Source organism: Cryptomeria japonica, chromosome 5, assembly GCF_030272615.1.
Source record: "Cryptomeria japonica chromosome 5, Sugi_1.0, whole genome shotgun sequence".
Lineage (NCBI taxonomy): Eukaryota > Viridiplantae > Streptophyta > Pinopsida > Cupressales > Cupressaceae > Cryptomeria > Cryptomeria japonica.
The window spans coordinates 295,606,355-295,620,068 of NC_081409.1; the positions used below are offsets into that span (position 1 = coordinate 295,606,355).

At 37.2% G+C, this 13,714-nt stretch overlaps 1 protein-coding gene across 13 annotated transcripts in view; it reads left to right on the forward strand.

Moving 5' to 3' along the window:
* LOC131045798 (uncharacterized) overlaps nt 1-2,435 on the forward strand; it is a 71,666-nt gene extending 69,231 nt beyond the window's left edge. For 12 of the 13 annotated variants that reach the window (XR_009372601.1, XR_009372602.1, XM_057979454.2 and 9 more), the window contains 11 exons: nt 37-81; nt 187-300; nt 399-551; nt 642-711; nt 860-1,132; nt 1,216-1,311; nt 1,419-1,550; nt 1,651-1,750; nt 1,859-1,933; nt 2,020-2,094; nt 2,192-2,435. The gene's annotated coding sequence lies outside the window, so the exon portion shown is untranslated. The remainder of the gene's footprint in view (nt 1-36; nt 82-186; nt 301-398; nt 552-641; nt 712-859; nt 1,133-1,215; nt 1,312-1,418; nt 1,551-1,650; nt 1,751-1,858; nt 1,934-2,019; nt 2,095-2,191) is intronic. The other variant, XM_057979452.2, reaches the window with a different exon arrangement.
* Nucleotides 2,436-13,714: the final 11,279 nt, after the last annotated feature.

The window sequence follows — 13,714 nt, forward strand, 5'->3', positions numbered from 1 at the left end:
GTCATTAACTAAAATATGTATGTGTTGTTTTTAAAGAAATTTATAGGGCCTCATCATCCTGGTGGCGATGATCAGCATATTGTGAGTAGTTCTAGTGATGACCATGTTCTATACATTAAAACCACTCCTTTGGACTTGTGAACTTGCTTTTTTAATGTTTTACATATTTAATGTATTACTCTTTAGGTGCTGACATGGGTCCGAGGTCGAGCCCAACTGTATTGCCGACTGCAATGTCGGCAACACGTAGCATGCAGACATCGTCTGTTGCACTGGCTCATGTTGACCTACCCACTGGTGGTAGATCCCTCTTTTTCTCTCTCTTTTGTTATGTGTTTATTACCCTTGAAGTGTTCTTTCTTGGAGGCATTTCATAGTGGATTCATTTATTGTGGCAGGAGATGCACATGAGGATGCGCCAGAGGCGAGTACTGCTGATAACATACCATCATTTCCTGGATCTTCCCGTATTTCTAGTACGGGAATGTTGTAGGCCACATTGGTGGTGAGCTACGAAGAATTGATTCCCTTGAAGATACAGAAGGTTCCAGGTACTTTAAAAATATTATTATATATAGTCTAATTGTAATTTACTTACTGATCACTCATTTTGGACTAATGATCCCATGTTTTTTTTGCAGGAAATGATATTTTTTATAAAAATCTTAATGACATTTCATTGCAGATATTTGGGCCCACCATACGTAAAAGGTGGAACATCATACGTGAACTAACCCTTATCCACTATTTTGATTTCATATCATTGCTAGAATAGTTTTTCTTTTATCCATTTCTTGAACTATATCAAAGGTAGCTTTGGTTTCTTTCTAAATCTAACAGGTTTGTTTTTGCTTTAAAGGTGGAATGACCAAGAAAAAAAGTTAAAAGATGAACTCACAAACTGTATGGTAGGGTTGTTTGGAAATGACACATTCGACAAGACTAAGCTCTTGGAAAAAGCTGACACATATCTGAAGTATGTGAGGGACCAATATAGGACACATTTAGAGAAGAACGTAAAGTATGAGTGTCCCCCCATGATTCCAGAGAGGGAGTGGAAGGACCTGATTTTGGATGCAAAGGAGATAATTGAAAGGAAAAAGGGAAATACACCACCAGACGCCAGAAGAAGGTATGTGATACTATTAAGAATGTGAATATGTACTAATTATTCATTATATTTATATAATCTAACATATTTCAAACTTTTCATAGATTGAGTGACACGTAAAAGGCAACCAAGGCAAGACAAGAAAAGCATGGGCAATACAAACTCGGCTCTGGTGGTTATATGAAACTTGCCACATGAATGTAAGAATCAGTAAATTAAGTATCACATCAAAATATTTATAAATTGTAAACAATTTTTTTTTATCAAACAATACAAGCAAAATTCACAATACTAAGCAAAAATGCAGGGCTCTGAATTCAATAGAGCGCCCATGGAAGATGACAAGAGAATTGGCTACCAGCAAGGCTATATAGCCGTGGCTGAACAACTATGAGAATTGAGTGGGCAAACATGAGATTCTGATGCATCTGTCACAACAGTAATTAAGCTAAATGAAAATTATTTCAAATTGAATACTTAACCAATAATCTATTTGATGTTAAATTTCAACATAAAGTGACTATATTTTTTTTAAATAGGCAAGCAATGATAACACTGCGCGTGACATTGCAATGCAACATGATAATCATGGAACAGAACCTGTACACAAAGGTCCGGATGTGCATCCTAGTAGTGGAGGTATTCATTTGCTATTCAAAAAAATTTATGTAATTAATAATACAATTAAACATCTTAAATTTAAAATTAGTGTAGTAATTAATGTAACCTTTATTGTTAATATTTTAGAGCATGTAGTTGGTGGTGACCAAGTGGAGCATGATCCAGGTAGACAACAGCAGGAATGTGATGTTCCCCAATCAGGTAAAGAGGACCACTGTTATTCCTTTAAACAAATTTAATTGCAATTGGTGTACTGATTAATGTAACATTTTGTATTTCAACTCCAGAGGATCTAGAGGGTGCTCAGCATGTCGAGGTTGAGGCTAGACAAAATGATGTGGAAGATGATGTGCCCCCATCAGGTAAAGAGTGTAATGGTTGTGTTCTTTAAATTGATGAAATACTTGTAACAATAATAAAAAAATGTTTTGAATTTAACCCAATTCTTTGTTATTGTAGAGGACCCCCCTTTGGTTCAGCATCCTCGTCCTTTGTATAGGACTAGGCATACATCAAGAGCATGAGAAGAGGGCATAACCTCCACAGATGGGGGAAATGATGAAGAAACCGATGTTCCACTTGGTCTTTTCATAGCTTCAAAATAAAAACAAAGAAAGAAATGATTGTAATCTACCTTATTTGATAATGACTGATTTTTATGTGTAATGAATGTAATTATGTGCTAATGAATGTTCATGAATGATATGTGTTGATGATTATTGATGAATGTTGCGTTTTAATGAAAGTTAATGAATTTTATGTGTTAATGAACGTTATGTGATAATGAATGAATGTTATATTTTAATAATGGATGAAAGAATGAATGAATGTTAGATGTTAACGGGGAATTTAGAGTGATGTTAGGGGGGTGGGAGGGGCCAAATGAGCTTCCACCTTCACGTGGTTGGCCCTGTTAAGTAGAGAATATTAAACTATTCTTGAAACAAAGCAAAGCTCAATTATAAGATGTGAAATGTTTGAAAGGTGAGAGTCCACAAACAGATGTGAAATGTTTAAGTAGGCCTCCCAATGAAGTGGATCTCATAGACACGAAGAATCCTATATAGAGAATCATTGAGAGCCCTTGAAGAAGAAAATTTGAACTTCGATGAAGCAATACATGATGGAGGAATATCTTGCAAGAGGAAATCAAAGTCATTATGGTGTCATCTAGATCTGAAATGTGGTCTACTTTTCAAAAAGTAAAGATGCTTGATATGAATGTGTCATTGATTTGACAATTTCTAATGTTTGGTAGATGACTTTGATGCTCTCAAATTGTTCTTGAAGCTTATATGGCTTGGTTCTGATCCTTATAAGCTTTTAGACTGATTTAGGCACTATGATCTCACTAGAAATTTATCATTTATTGGTTGTTCTTTTGTTGATAGTGACATTTATCACTACTTTCATCTGAGGCAATCACTTCTTGACAATCAAAAGGTTGCCCGAGGTCAAGTTATATCATGGAAAAATGAACACAGAGAAGAACTTCTGTTTTTAAGTAACAAGGTATAGACCTACATTCTGCATGACACTTTTGTAAATCCACGCATATACTGCTCTTATATATAGTTTACTTTGTTAAAGAAATGCTTGTTATTATTATTCCAAAGAGGTTTACCTCAGCTGGGCATGATTTGAAGGAAAATCTCTCCCTGCCTAGGTAAGGAAAGAAAGCATCTAGATCCTATGTGTAAAACTTATATCCTTTCATAATCATGCAATCATAACTTTCACAATCAAAGCCAAGTCTTGTCCAAAAAGCTGCAACTTCCCCATCAAATGGGGAGGTAACTCCCCCCAAAAAAGCTTGGCATCATGCCCTCTGAGGGAACTTCATTGCTACAAACTAAATTGTATGCCTTCCATGACCATTCAAGAATCCCTTAATAGTGGCCCACACTAAGAGTGGCAATATATAACTATCTAGGTACTCTAATATTCCTTCCTCCCATCCCAATGCAACATACCAATGCACAAAAGACCATAGATTTGTGGATATAGACAGTCCACATTCAAGTCATCTCACTATAGCCAATTGATGCAGGGGCATCTTCAAATTCAAATCATGGGATTCTTGAAGAATCAAACTCCTCTTGATTGGTTTTCAAGTTTTGAAACACTTAAGGATAGTTTTGGTTTATTTTCATGTTGATGTAATAAGTCACCCCACCTTGTAAGCCTATGCCCTAGGTAGGTGTGTTATAAACCACCTTGGGTATATGACAATTGGGGTTATTCATGCCTTGAAGGAATTTTTAGTGCATTTGAAGAGTTTTAAGTGTCTTAGGGGTCAATTAGTGTCTAGGTGTGTTTAGGAGGACAAAATGTCAAAAGTTGTCAAGCAACTATGACAACTTTTAACCCAAAAATGCAACTTCCTCCAAACCACTATGTTGGTTTTTCAAAATTAGTTGATAACTATTGGAAGGGTCATTAAAGGTCGAATTCCAACCTTTGTCAAGGTTGTTGACAGAAAATGAAAGTTTTGTGAACAAAGAAACCAATAAAAATCTATCTTTTTCCTGCATTTTGTTGCTATTTCCCATATTCTGTATAGTACGTCTTTCTCCAGAGCATAAAACCTCTTGAATATGAAATTATTGTGTCTTAGCTTTCCAATGCAACAAGTTTGAGCCTCTAACTCTTCTGGAGCCGTGAGAAAAGTGTTTTTTTGTGAAGGTACCCAGGATTTGACAGTCTACCTAGGGTTTGACAGCAAATATGAGTTTTTCTTGCTGATACCTCATGGGATTTGTATGGCCTTTGGGGTGAAGGAAGTGGTGACATTTAATTTAATATTTCCAAGACCTTTTGTAGGGAAGTGATAGGTAAAGTCAAGGGTTTGAAGTTTTAGAGGTGGGCATCTCTATGTGACCACCTTGGCTGGGTATGCATCTGACCCCACAAATGATGATAGCGGTGGAACCAAGGGCTATAACTTGGTAATTTATGTTGTATCCATGTCCCCCACATGTCTTAGGTCTTACTTTTCCCAAGCAGTAGGTTTTGAGTATACTTCCTTTGTTAAGGTGGCCTAATTAGGGCTATTAGGCCTAGGAGTGAAGTTGGGTTTATAACCCTTAGACATTGGATCTGCCCAAACCCTTTTGGAATCCTTTGGCACTCACTTGAATGAAACAAAATCCACTCTCAGTTGTAGGGGTCTTTTGAGAAATTAACAAGAAACCTTAAGTTTTTCAGACTGGCAGGGCTACTAGGCGTGACAGGCCTAATTGTAGCAGCAGTACTAATTTTTCTCAATACATCATGTTTGATGATTGGAACAGGTATATTAACCCTATAGGATAGTAAATCAAGGTATTGGAGGTCCCCATTGCCTTGGGAAGTGTGTGTCCACCTTTGGTTGGGTGTAGTGGCCTTTGAGTCTTGAGAGACTTTTGTGAGACACTGTGGGATTGGCATTGTCCAGATGGCTTAGTATGGGGAGAGGTATGAAAACAATCAAATTGAAACCAATCCAACCCTTGATGTCTTTGTAGAAGTTGTAGGGTCCTTTTTTGGGGTTCTTGAGTGAAGGATCCCGTCTCAGCAACAAGGGCTCTACATCACCAATGGGTGGATTAAACCATACAACTGCGTAACTTGTCGATCTAAAACAATGACGCATGTAAAACTCATCATCACATAAATAACTTGCAAAATAAGATACAAAGAAATACCATATGGATCTCAAGACAAAGACACCAAATCAACTCCAAATCCAATTTGCCAAACAATTCCACTAGTCAAGGAATCCATCAAGAAAATATTGTAGAGATGATGAGGGACTAATGATTTCATACCAACATCTCCTCAATGAGAAAGTTGCAAACAACCTCCTTGAATCATGCACTAAACATGCATGCAAACCCACAACTATCTTTCATCTAGAACCACCTATTGATGTTTTTTTATGCACCACGAACACAATAAAATACCAAGGTATTCTATCATCTCTTGAACAAAGAAACTTTGAATGCTAAAAAAAGTGATCAATCAAAGCAACTCCAAGGTTTACAATATGAACTATGCAACTTAATTGCATGGGATAGACTTAGTGAATATGGTGTGATTTTGCTGGAATCGCAAGGGGGCTTACATTTTTCTTGAACTCTACCAGAACTTGGACTCTACACTAACTTGCTTGGAAAATAAAAGACAAAAGAGATAAAGGGTTTAGAGATCTAATTTACTCCTAAGAATGGTGACAATAAAGGATGATGATTTGATAGACGAATTCCATAATCAAGCTTTGCTTTGCCATGTAGAAACAAGTACACAAAACTAATGCAATCTTCTAAGGAATAACGAAGGGTTTTCATATCATGAACATTCATTCGAATACCCAAAACTAGCGCAATTTAAGTGAAAATTCACAATTGAACTTATGCTTCATGAAGTTCAGACTAACCATACATTGCAACTTACAACCAGGAAATTACAAATTACAAATAGTATGAATAGGAATTCCATCAAGAAATCATCACATTTCTCCATTGCAATATATGAAATTTATCTAAACTTGAGAAGTAACAAGAAGCCATGCAACATGTAGAAATTACACGTAGAAATCCACCATGCTTCAATGAAGATCATGTATTAAAATCAACAAGTCTTGGCAACAATTCCTTCTTTCCTCCTACTCTACTATACTTGCTATCTAACTGCTATCTATGAACTATTAATTGTTGACTAGCAACTATTAACCTTTACAAATGAAAAGGCTAGGCCTTTTATAGACCCCCATTATAATTAATGACCCAGATTGACTATCAAATCAACAGTCGAGATAATATAGTGAAACCCTAATTAGGGCTTGTTATAAAAAACTCCATTCTAGCCAATTAAATAATTACATTGAATAGGACACATGTCCACCTTGAATTCTAACCAATAAGGAAATAGGTTAGGTATGCTTGAACAAACTTTGATGCATTGCAATGTGTTACTAGCTCATTCATTAGATGAATCAAGTACGATGAACTTGGACATGTCAATGTGGCTTCACTTGATTAGGTTGACGATGATTGGATGCCAACTCAACTTGCCAAGTCGACCATCACAAAGCTTATGTGATTGAGCAATATTTCTTGATACTCAACGTTATCTAGTTTTCTCAACATGATGAAGGTGGTGGGACATATTCCCAAATTGTATCATCTAGATGATCAAGTCCTTAGCTTTTGATTAATTCTTTTGAAACTATCTACTTGATCATGTTTGTGTCCATCCATCTTCCTGATAGTTCTTGATCCTTTTATGTGACTGTGTGCTTAATGAAGTATATGTTTGATGATGCTTGGTCCTCCTTTTGTTGCATCTCCATACCGATGATGCTTGCTTCAACTTCATGGTGCATATACTTGACTTGAATGGCTTGCATTGATGAAATCCTCTTTGAGATTCAAAAATCTACCTCTTTGTGGGGTAATTCACCTTGGTGAATATGTTTGATATAGACTTTGTAATGCCTAGGCTTGATGTAGAACCCACTTATTCTTGATCTATCCAACCTTGATCACCTTTGTAACTCTGACTTGAATACCTTGATCATTGGTGATTAATGTCTTACATATGGCCTATCGTGTTGTAGATCCCTTCATTTTAAAGCAATCCTTATTGATTTCTCCTTATTCTACTGATTGCTATTCTTGGATTTTCAAAGGGAATGCAAGATAGTCTTCTGTTTCTTCCTTGTTGAATCCTCATAATATCTTGATCATCATTTGACATTGTCCTTGCACCTTGAGATGCTCCTTCCTTTGTATTGCATTATTGAAAGCTTTGAATAGGTTTAGCTCCTCATGTTGCCATCCTAAACTCGTGAATCTTGGTGTTGATATTGATGTGAAAACCCTCCATGATGCCAATGTCCTCTTTCATGCCTTGAAGCCTCCTTTCATCAAGTGTCTTCATCCTTGCATTGAAGCATGATGTTGGCATGCTCTACATGATAGGTAAGGTGTTCTTTTCCTTGTAATGAAGTCCTCACATCCTGAAAGCAAGAAAGAACATATCGTGAATGAAATGAAAAACAAATAATGCATCACAAATAAATTTAATCTGATTTTATACCCTAATTCACAGACCTGCTCCCTAATTCTTCTCCTCTTAATTGGTTGCAAATTGAATTTGATGAGCATTTGATCTTTGTTTTATATGCTTCATTTTTACCTTTGCCTTCATTTCACCTCCATAGGTAGGCCAGCCCAATAATTGTTTATTAAATTCATGAAATTACCTTCCTTCTAGCTGACTTAAGGTGCTCTTCTCTTGCTGAGTGGGTTTGGACTCCTCTCATGCACAGATTTAGGCACAAATAACAAGAAGGTTTGCACAGATTGGGGTCGGCAATGTAGAAAATTACTAATTTTATCCTTTAAACATTTGCATTTTTCCTCAAAATAAGGCCAACTTAGAGCTATTTTACGCCCGAGTGGGTTTGAAAGGCTCATATGCACATAATAGAGGTGAGAGAGAGAGAGAGGGTGAGAGGAAGAGATAATGACCTAGAGAGGGTAGAGAAAGAGAAGTAGAGAGGGAGAGAAGAAGAGAGGGATGGAGAAAAAGACCTAGAGAGGGGAGAGAGAAGAGAGATAGTAGAGAGGGATAGAGAAGAGAGATAGAATAGAGATACCAATGCCAGTCTTTTTCTATAATTTATTTTTTTTTGAAAAATCGGCCTACCGTCGGAATTCCGACATCAAAGCATAAAAATTCCAATAGAGGAGTGTCATCGGATGCATAGCATCCTCATTGGAACTCTCTTGGGGCCGTCGTAATTCTGACACCAAAGGGTTAAAATTACGACGACCTCCAGGAGAGTTTCGATGAGGATGTTGTGCATCCGACAACACTCCTCTGTCGGAATTTTTATGCTTTGATGTCGGAATTCCGACAGTAGCCTGAGATCGAGAGTATTCTTTCTGGGTATGAGTATCAATGGCGGCCGTCGGAAAGGATGGGGCTGATGTTAGAATTGCGACGACCACAAGGATAGTCGGAACTTCCGACAAAAAGTTTTCGATGGATTTTTTTGTCAGTAGTGCGACAAAAATGCGTCAGAATTCTGACAATTTTCCATTGAAATTTTGACCTGAATGTATTAGTGAAGAACCGGTAATATGCTGAAGAGTGAACCGGTAATATGTTGAAGAGTGAACCAGTTTATTGAAGTTAAGCAACTAGCAAAGTGAACCAGTATATGTGCAAAAGGTGAAGCGGTACATTTGTCCAAGTGAACCAGTATATGGAATGTTCTCTATCAAGGTTTAATATGGTATGACTACCGATTGGTAGTTCTAGCCTCAGGGTTTCCGGTTGAAGTGTTTCGAGCCTATGTGATTCAACCGATGGCATTGTGTGATGAGTTAGCATTGTAATGGAGATCAGATCGTGTTGCCACATCAGCCTCGTGTGCATGAAGGATCTTGCATGAAGGGAATTGATCCTAGCTACCTCGGGAATGTGCGAAGTCCCTACAAACAGTGAAGAACGCGTGATGGGTTATCACCTTCAAGAAGTAGTGAAGAACGAATGATGGAGAATGTCTTGAGATCTATTCAAGATCGTTGTATTCAAATGCAAAGTGTTCAATGGTCAGGATTGAACCGACTGAATTGCTCAACCTAAATGTTTAGGGTTTAGGGTTTATGCTACCGACCTATCTATTTCCTATAAGGTCGATGTTGTGTTTGATGTTGAGGTTGTTGGAAAATGTTGGGTGTGTATCTAAGTGCAGAGATACGTGATTCTTGCCAGACCAAATAAGAGAATTGATACCTGCAAAGTGTGTGTGCAGAAGGAAGGAATGAAACCGGGTCTGCATTGGCATTGAGTGCTATTACCAGATCATTGTAATACCTATTGATCTCTAATCACTTCAACAGGTGGAAAATCCCTTAACAGTGTATCTTTAACCAGCTTGTTGTAAATCCTTTAACAGGGTGACTCAAAGCCATTGAGTTCATAAAATCCTCTAACAGGGTTTAACCCTTAACCGAGTATTCTAGCCATCCCTCAATCGAGTGATCCCTAACAGGATCGGTTCCTAACAGAACCTATTGTAACAATCTTTAACCGGACTAGGCTCCTAATAGAGTGGACTTCTAAAGAGTTCAAAAATAGCTTGTGGGTATTCATCCCCATCGTGGTTTTTCCCAGTTGGGTTTCCACGTGAAAAATATGTGTGTCATATGTGATGTCCTTTTCATGTGATGTTTTGTTGTTTTCTGTCAAGCAGTGAATCATGTTGATCTAGCAAGTTATTATATTTTTTATGACAGATTACCTATTTATGCACAAGGATAATGTGGAAATGAGGGTGTAGGTTGTGTGGAAAGATAAGTGTTTCCGGTTTATATCATTCACAGTCTCATTATGTTTAATTGGTAGTAATCTGGTTTAGACCGATATTTGTGTTTGTCTGTCAAGTGCATTGTTTGCACTCAAACCGGTTCAGGAAAAGTTTTTGTGTCTGTACTGATTCACACCCCACTCTCAATACTGGTTTGGTACTCATTGTTCATCATTGAGTTATCAAAGTAAACTCTATGTCATTTATCTACATTCACTTCATTATAAAATCAATCTTCTCCATCTACTTTCATTGTTATGGGTAGGTGTTGGTTTGCCTTTTTCTGCTTTCTAGTGAAAAGCATACCCTTTGTTTCTATTCATTGTATATCATCTGAAGGTAGCTATGCCTTGTAAAACAAGCATAGAGCACTTTGTAAATACCATTGCAAACGACTCAACTATTGGTCATATTGTCATTGACCTGGGCAAAAGAGTATAAAACAAAAGTGACAAATCTATTAACCAACAGATTTTTTTGGCGACTCTACTGGGGAAGCAAAATGAAAAGGTCAGTCCCTTCTTGCTTTAAATATTTATTAGTGCTTCCCCAAGAATGGAGATTGGTGACTGTTTAATTGAAAATCTCATAAAGATGGTTCAAAGCCATACCAATGCAAGAAATCAATTCAAATCCAAAGGACAACCTACAATAATAGAGGAAATATTGGCTGAAGATTACAAGGTATTTCACTCTTTTTGAAATGCTTTCAAAGAAAGTATCTTTGATGCTGAAAAGAAAAGATTACATCCATCTAAAGATTGCAATTTTGCACTGCTAGTAAGAGGTTTGTGTCATAGATATTACTTACTCAAAGACCTTAAACAAGAGATTCATAAGTTACAAGCAGTAGTAGAAAGACTAAGGTTGCTTAAAGAAGAATCAGAAAGTGAAGAATAAGGTTCATATAACTTTTATGTTCTTGGTAAATAAGACTTTGCGCAAGTGTTGGTTGAGCCGAGTAATTTGTCAATACCATGGAATAATCACCAACAACAAAAAAAAAAGATTGTAAAGAACCAAAATCTATCTTGAAATGCATGCAAATGAGTGAAATTGAGCAATCATTTACTCCCCAAGAAAAAGAGGTGCTACCAGAGGAACATAGTGTTGTTTTTATTCCACATTGGTGCTTGGAAGGTTTAGATGGTGACTTTTTGTGTGGTGTTGAGGATGAAAATGGTCATGTTATGAAGTTGGAATAGATTCATTCATTGGTAACTCCAGCCATATAAAAAGAGGTATGAATACACCTTTGTTTGAAACTCTTGATAAAAAGTCTAAGGATAAAAAATTATCAAAAGGAGAAATGCATGCATATGAAGATAGTCTAGTTGAACTTGTAAAAGGTGAGAATGGTTTACACTCTCATCCTACATGTATCCTCAATGAAGATCCTATTTGTGTTCCCAATGACAACTTTCTTTGTGTGAGAGAGGTAGGAGTGCTTCTTGTCAGATTTGACCCTATGCTGGTAGAATGTGAATCAACATCAACATTAGCCGCATGCCCAGAGGTTAATTCATTTTATGATCCGCAAAAAGAATTTTTAACTTCTCAAGCTTCCTATGTCTATTTAAATGAAATCATAATAGATGTTGCACCTAAAATTGATGTTACAGTAGTGATGAAAATGGAGAAGTAGTTACAAAATCTGGAGAATAATAATGGTTGGACTAGGTTCAATGTGTTATATTTGCCAACTGAATTTTGTGGTGATTCCAATATTAGGGACAATCCTCTTTTTGAATTATATGATTTTGAGCTATCCAATGATTCTCATGATAGAAATGACTCAGATGGATGTGTTTCAGGAAGTGACTCTAAAAATAATGGTATAATCTTGCACCAACCAAAAAGGAGAAATCAGATCTTTACTGGTGATTGTTTGTTTAAGAATGAAGTTTCAGCTGAAGGAGATAAAGGTATGGTGTTGGTGTTCAAAGAAAATAAACTGGTTAAATTGGTTGTTGAAGAGCATGGAAATGTTTTCCTAGTAAGTAATAACCCTGTGACTAACAGTGTTGATGACAGTGATATCATTGTTGATCTTTGTCTAGAGAATACTGATTTGAACCAAGGTATGCAATCTATGTTCTTCCAACTGGATGGTTCTCAGTTATCTGAAGCAAATTGTGAAGGTATGACTAGTTATGTCCAAGAGGTGCATCATGAAGATCATATGTTTTAGCATGAATGTATAAACATGATTTTTTTGCATTTCATAAAATTGAGATTCAGCAATGGAGCTATCGATAGGTGGAAGTTGTTTTTCATCATATCATTTGGCCACAGTTAATTATTTTGCACGGGTGCCTACTTTTCTCAGCCTGTTAATGGATACATTTGAGCAATCTTGAGTACCCTTGAGGTAGGGCCTTATGGTCGTGTATATATATTTTTAGGTGGTTTGGTGTGTGTGGTTAGTTTAGCTTCCTTTTCACCTTGTCTCTTTTTGGCTCGTGCCCAGCTCCCCGCCACCCTTCTGCAAGCAGCTCCCTATCCTTTGCCATTTCTTGACTCTGTTGCCCAATGGATAGGCACTAGTCTATCCTAGAGTTTCTGGAGTTCTCTGCATTTTTACACAAAATGTAGTCCCCAGTCAGATCTAATGTTATCCAAGCCTTATGCTCTTTATACTTTTCGGGTCTTTGTGTGCGCCCGCATCGCAGACCTTATTGTCCGCTTGATAATCTAAGTCTCGAATCATCGCTTTTATGTGTTTTCAACCTCAGTCACTTGTCCCTTTTATTTCATAACTATGTCGTGGGGTTATGATTTTCTATAAGTTCCCGACTGTCTGACTTGTTTCCTTAGTTTCTTCGTTCTGATCGCTTGGACGGAAGTTTCTGAAAAACTTGAAGTCTCGGTCATTGGTTGTGGAGTTCTAATTTCTCACGACTATGCGATCTAAAGATCCCACCTTGATTCTCAAGTGCCACCACCTTTTAAAGTGATCCATATGGACTAACCTTGTTTTCTTAGCATTCAAGCCTTGATACGGCAGAACCTTGTGTTGGGGTCGTCGCAGTTCTAGCTCAACTTGTCACCATGCTACGCTCAAATTCCAAGAAACATATCAAGGAAATATTTGCAAGTACTATAATTAATGACAGATCAAACAGTTGGAAGCACGTAAAGGTGGCGGTGAAGGTCGTAAAACTTGATATTATCATCTTTCACGGGAAATTTAATGCACCACCTTCAAGAGTCGATCAGAGTAACGCATGTCATTATGAGCTTCCTTGTCCCAGATGGTTCTCCCTCATGATGATCAGCTTCCATTTGATAATCTAGACCTAAATTGGCCAGCAACTAAGCAAGGGAATATTATCCTAGGATTGCAGTCTCTTGCATGGAAAAAGCGAATTGAATTTGCCAAATATAGAAAAACTATAGCATTGTTAGAAAAGATTGCGGAGCAAGTTAGAAATCATGAACAACATTTGGAAGAAGAAATTATGGCAAGAAGGAGACTTGGTAATTAGTTTTTTGGACATGGTGCTTGTTATGCCTAGCATATATGTTTCCCCATTAGTCTCCTTGAGTCGAAATGTGGACCCCCCTTTTTTTGGTTTTTACATCGGAACTCCAGAGTCTCGAGGTCCTTTTTGTTTTTA